Genomic DNA, 5,978 nt, shown 5'->3' with positions numbered 1-5,978 from the left:
ATGAGGAAAGGGGCCAAATTTCATAATAGCCCTTTGAAAAATGCTACTTAACCCAATTTTCCGTAAATCTCTCTCACTAACACATAGCAAATGGGTAGTGTTTTGTGTACCTTTCTTGGGAGTGAAGTCTAAAATTTATTTATTTTTTATGTTAAAAAACGTTGAGAAACTAATTTTAAAACTTATTTATTTTCCATAGTTTATTATCACTTAATCAATTTTTTTTCCTACTTATCTTATCTTCTTTTTACCACAACCACATTTTCTCTCCTCTTTACAACTTCCTCACTTGTTCTCCTTCTCTCTTTAAACCCTAGCCTCCACCCTTTCCATGTTCTTCTTCAATCTCCATACCCACCACGAACCCACACTCCAGCGACTCTCTACATCAGATCCAACGACGCCCACATCAGATCTGACACCAGCGACCGACGACTCCTCACAACAGATCTGGCAGCTCCCCATAGAAGTAGACGGCGACACCCGACGACGAGGTACGGCGATAACGTTTCAACGAATTAGATCTGCATGTGAACCAACCTCTTCTCCGGCTACGCTTTAACGCTTTAAAGAACTTCCATTATTCACAGTGGCGACTAGATCTGCAACGCCCAACACCCACGGTGACCCACAATTAGATATGTGATACCCAGATCCAGAAACCTAACCATATGTAGGGAGTAGGTGAGTAAGGTAAGCAAGTCTTAAATTTTGGGATAACTAGAATGTATTATGATAATTATTTTGTATCTTTAACTGTTTGATTCTAAAATATAATTCTTATTTGTGTTTGTGGTTATTAAATTTGTGGGTATGATTTGGTATACTCGATTGACTTATGGTTAAGTTAATGATTCTAATATATCGTTTGTATTGAAAGTTAGATATTCTTAATTTTTTACTCTAAAAATATGTAGATATTTTGACTCTATATAGTTTTGAAGCTATTGTATGCATATTTGGATGGATTATGTTATGAAATTTGTTGTATTTTGATATGTGGGTTATCTGTGGTCTCGAAAGATTAATTATGTAGATAATTGATTTGTTTATGGTTGCAAAAATTTGTAGTTATTTGGATATTTCTTCTTGTGAGATTTTGATTAAAAATTTTTATGGATGTTTTAAGTGTATGAAATATGGCAAGAGTTTAAGTTTTTGTTATGAAATTTTATTTGTATTTGGATTTTTATGATTTGAAATTATTTGTGGGTTCTATTTGAAATTCTTAGTATTGTGAGTCTTCAAGTTTGTGATTTTTAAATTTTGTGAATATTAGAAATTTGAAGTTCTTAATTTTAATTCATAAATGATTGGATTTGTTGAACTAATTATATTTGCTTGATATTTTATTTTATTTATTTTTAATTAAAAGAGAAATAAATGAGAATAGAGTATTGTGCTTGTGTAGAGTTTTGGCTCCTATAGAAATACATGAATATTCGATAAAGTCTTGGATTAAATCTGCCTTTTAATAAAATAAAGTTTAAAATAGCTACTACCTTAAGAATGTTTCATCTGTTAATTGTGCTGTTAATATCTTGAATTTGTATTATTATGCCTAAATATTTTATGCATGCGATTAGTGAATTCTAATATTATAATTATTTTAAAAATATTTTTAACAGATTATTAGATCTATATTTATAATATGGATAAATCTTGGATGAGAGCCTATACATTGTCAAAGCAATATGACTTGGGTGTGAAAGAGTTTATAGAATTTTCTCAGAGTCATGTTGATGATCCATCTAGAATTCGTTGTCCATGTTTAAAATGTAGAAATATTGACATGCATGATCGAAAAGAAATTAGGAATCAATTAATTATTAATGGAATTGACTTGAGTCATACTACATGTTTTTGGTATGGTGAACAGCTTCTTGAAAAGTCATATGGGAATAGGAAAAAAAATATGGACACATGTCAAAGTTTTGAAGAGTATAATGTTAATGAGACAATCGAAATGGTGGAAGCAACGAAGAAGAATTTTACAAGTCTCCAAAAAGTTTTGACACTTTAGTAATGATGCCAAAAAGCCTCTTTATGAAGGTTGTAAAAAATTTATCAAGTTATCAAAATTGATCAAATTTTATAACTGGAAAGTTAAATATGAGTGGAGCAACGTAAGTTTTACGGAGCCATTGGAGTTGATAAATGAGATATTACCTAAAGAAAATGGACTTCCAAGTTCAATGTATGAAACAAAGAAGACATTATGTACATTAGGATTGAATTATGAGAAAGATTAATGTGTCCTAATGATTGCTATCTTTATAGAAATAATGTGTGGGCATGAATAAATGTCCAATTTGTGGAGAGTCAGGATGGATGCACCATAAAAATTCAGATGAAGAGAGAATTGGGGTTCCCACAAAGTACCAAAGTAATATAGTACTTTCCTCCAATTCCTCGTTTCAAATGAATGTTTTGAAACAATGAACTAGCACAAAAATTAAGTTGTCATGCTAATGAGAAAATAAATAATGGATTATTACGTCATTCAACTTATTCACCTTCATGGAAATTAATTGATTACTTATGACGTTATGTAACGCCCCGAGTCCCTCAGGTTAGTTGGTCTCGAAACAGGAAATTTTTCATTTAATATTAAATTGATTGTTAATTAAATTTATCTATATTTATCGGGCTCTAAAAATCCAATTAAATTAATATTTACCGAACTTTGTATGTTGGGTCTTGTTTTAAGGGAATGGACTCCTTCTTTGGGCTTGGATGATTGGGCTTTCATTGAGGGAAAATTTGTTTTAAAACAAAACAAAAGGAAAGAATAAATAAAAAACCGTAAACCACTTCATCTTCTTCTTCCTCACTTGTCCACCCCCCCCCCCAATTTCTTCTTCTTCTTCGGTAAACCAGCCACCCCCACCCACTCTCGTTCTTCTCCTTCTTCGACGGCACCCACGGCAGCAGCTTCATCCTCCAGCCGACGACTCGTCTGCAGCAGACTCACGGAACCTCCGGCGATCCTTCCTACAGTGAGTAAATCCGGCGTTTTGCGTGCGAAGCCGCGGCGGTCACCGCGAACGGTAAGTCCGACGAGAGGCGCACGAGTTCCACGAGCATTGGCGCGTTACCTTCGGTGGCTGCAGCAAACCACAAACTTCGACAACCACTGTGAGTCGTAGCAAACCGGATTCGGTGACCCCGCGCCCGTTTTTGCAAGGACCAGCAGATTTGGTGATGTTTTCGAGCCCTTCCATGACGTTCGACGTTGACCCACACCCAAACGGAGCTTGGTTAGTGTTACCCACTCCTTACGGAATCGGTTCGACATTGACCCACCTTCAATCGGACCCAAATCTATGTTACCCATCAGTTTTTGACATCGGACAGCAAGCCTAAGGCCATTCGAAGTCGAATTTGAAAGCTCAAGCCTCCTCGGCGTCGACCCACTCCTTACCCAAGAGGTTTTATGGTGAGATAGTAGGTAACGGATCATCTAAACTCACTTTCGATGCAAACTAAGTGTTTCTAACATGAATTCTAATCAAGTTTGGTTTGCTTTTGGATTTAGGAACCCTTCGGTGAACTTGGTAGCGCATTAGAACTTTGTTGTAAGTAGTTTCTTACTGGAGGGATTGGTTGTTGTGTGCTGATATGATATGGTTGTTTGCTCGTGTGCCCATGTGTGATACTTGCATGTCGCTTGTCGTTGTTCTCATTTAGTAAACGTCGTTGTTGATAAAACTGCTGGTATATCTTGGGAAAAGTATGTGGTTGTGTGAATAAATTGTAGCCAGGTAATCCTGGATGACTATGATTGAATTGCTATTATGTTCTAATTGGTTTTCATGATGAAATTTGTATACCGGTACTATAATCTGTTGTTTCGAAAGCGTATTGAATATTTATGAGAAATCGGTTGTGTTTGATGTATGCTGGGTATTTATCAATTATATTTTGGTTGTTAAGTGGTTGATTGTGTTTTTTCTGTGAACGATGCCTACTGGAGCTGTTGGATCATGTTGGACTATTTTAGATGGATTGGCTTTTACATATGATCATTTTGGTGTATCGCATATTGGACTGTTATGAGATTGTTGATGCATGAGGCATGGCGTAGTAGCAAGTAGGACTCTTATGAGAATTTTGGGACATAATAAAGTAAGTAGCACGGGGGCGGGTGTGTGCGTTGATGTGTGTTAATAAAAATTGTTCTTGCTGATTTTACATTATAAACATGTTTCTCTTATTATTTTAATTGTTGGACAGGTTTGTGAGGTCGATGCTGTTATTGTAACTTGAGGTTATTGTATATATTGGATATGTATATGACTGGTATTCATGTTTGTTGTCTGCAACTTTAGGAACTTACTGATATTGTATGGTTGGAAGTGATTAGGATTTGTTATGTTGTGAAAAGCATGTTATGTGAAGAATGTCATAGGGTTGTTTCTTGAAGCTTTGTGTGCGCTATGCTGTGAGCAGGTTGGTTGTTGTTAAACTTTGTGTTTTTGAGATCTGTGATGCATTGAAATCTTACTAGTGGTTGTGTAGTTGTTGGGCTTTGTGGTGGTTGGTGTTATTAGGGAAGTAGTACTGAAATCCTGGTTGGAGTCTAGAAATGATATGTGGAGTTATGAAAGTTACAAAGTGAATGGGTGAGTGCCAGGGCCTCGGGTATAAATGGTCGAGGGCTGATACGTCACTAATCAGGTACCGAGGCCTCGGGTACAAATGGTCGGGGGTCGATGCGAGGATTCTTTCGAAAGGAGAACTATTGGGGCCTTGGGTATAAATGGTCAAGGACCAATTGGTTGTAAGACATCGAGGCCTCGGGTATAAATGGTCGAGGGTCGATGCAGAGTTCAAGGCCTCGGGTATAAATGGTCGAGGGCCGATGCTGCAGGGTCGGGGCTCTGGGTATAAATGGTCAGGGGCCGACTCTGCTCGAAGGAGTTAACTGTGGAAGGCTAGAGTAGCTGTGATAAGCGTAGAGGTACTTGAGATGTTAGGGAGACTAGAGGTTGGTACTGGTAGTTAATGTGTTCCTGGTTGTGGTTGTCACTGAATTTTATAGAATGTGTCTATGTTTGAATGCATAATATGATGAAAAGCATGACTGTGAATGTTTCAGGATTTGGTTGAGCATGATGTGTGTGTGTTGATTCTTTAATAAGCATGACACGTTGTTCCTTGATAAGTATGCTGTTTGTGCGTGACCCTTCAAATAAGGGCTGCTTACTGAGTGTTGTGGTTGTACTCATCCTTTTTTTCCCCCTCCAGTTTGCAGGTATCGAGCTAGCTCTTGGGATGGTGATGGCGAGAAGGAGGCTTAATCGGAAAGACCATTAGCTATGCTGTGTGCAATTAATTTCTTTTAGTTAGGATAGTTGTGGCCAGTTAATGTTGTAGTTGAGTTGGTAGTGGCTGGTTTTGTTTAGTTTTATTGTCTCAAGGATGTTGTAAGGTTGCCGATTCATTATTCTTTAGAGCATTAATTTTGTTAGCCTCTTGAACTACAGGATTGTAATCTACTTAGGATATTTATGAATACATTTGTTTAAGTTGATCGTACTTGAATTAGCTTTTGCTTCATTGCCATTCGAGATGTTAATATTCATTTAGTGGATGGTTTATAGTTAGTAAGGTTTCCTTGAAAGGTTTGGTTAATGTGAAGTCGGTATTAAATGGTTTATCTGTATAGGATGTGAGTTTCTCTTAAAACATTAGTGTTGTTGTTCTAATTGTTCAAGCTCTCGTGAGTGTTGGAAATCAGAGTAGCGCAGCAGAAGCGTGGTAGTTTTATTGCTTAGTGTTGTTGTGAAGAAAATTCTCTTGATATGTGAAAATCTTAGGTAGGCTTAGTAACGGTCCCTGTTTGGAAATAGTGAAATTCCTGGGACGTTACACGTTACTTTGGAAAGGAATCATGAAATCTTCGTCTTGCTTTATGTATAGATGGAATGAACCCACCTAGTGTTATGAGTAGTAAATATAGTTGTTGGTCAATA

General features: G+C 36.9%; 1 long non-coding RNA gene across 1 annotated transcript; it reads left to right on the top strand.

Annotated features, from left to right (window-relative positions):
* The first annotated feature begins 266 nt into the window (after positions 1-266).
* Positions 267-5,541, top strand: LOC148212211 (uncharacterized). Its single transcript, XR_015789868.1, has 2 exons — positions 267-693; positions 5,251-5,541. It is a non-coding gene; the product is annotated as an uncharacterized LOC148212211 (long non-coding RNA).
* The last annotated feature ends 437 nt before the right edge of the window (positions 5,542-5,978 follow it).

Source organism: Momordica charantia (assembly GCF_013281855.1).
Source record: "Momordica charantia cultivar OHB3-1 chromosome 3 unlocalized genomic scaffold, Mcharantia_2.0 BLBB01000003.1, whole genome shotgun sequence".
NCBI lineage: Eukaryota > Viridiplantae > Streptophyta > Magnoliopsida > Cucurbitales > Cucurbitaceae > Momordica > Momordica charantia.
The sequence above is the reverse complement of the archived record's forward strand: the minus strand, read 5'-3'. Positions and strand labels throughout refer to the sequence as shown.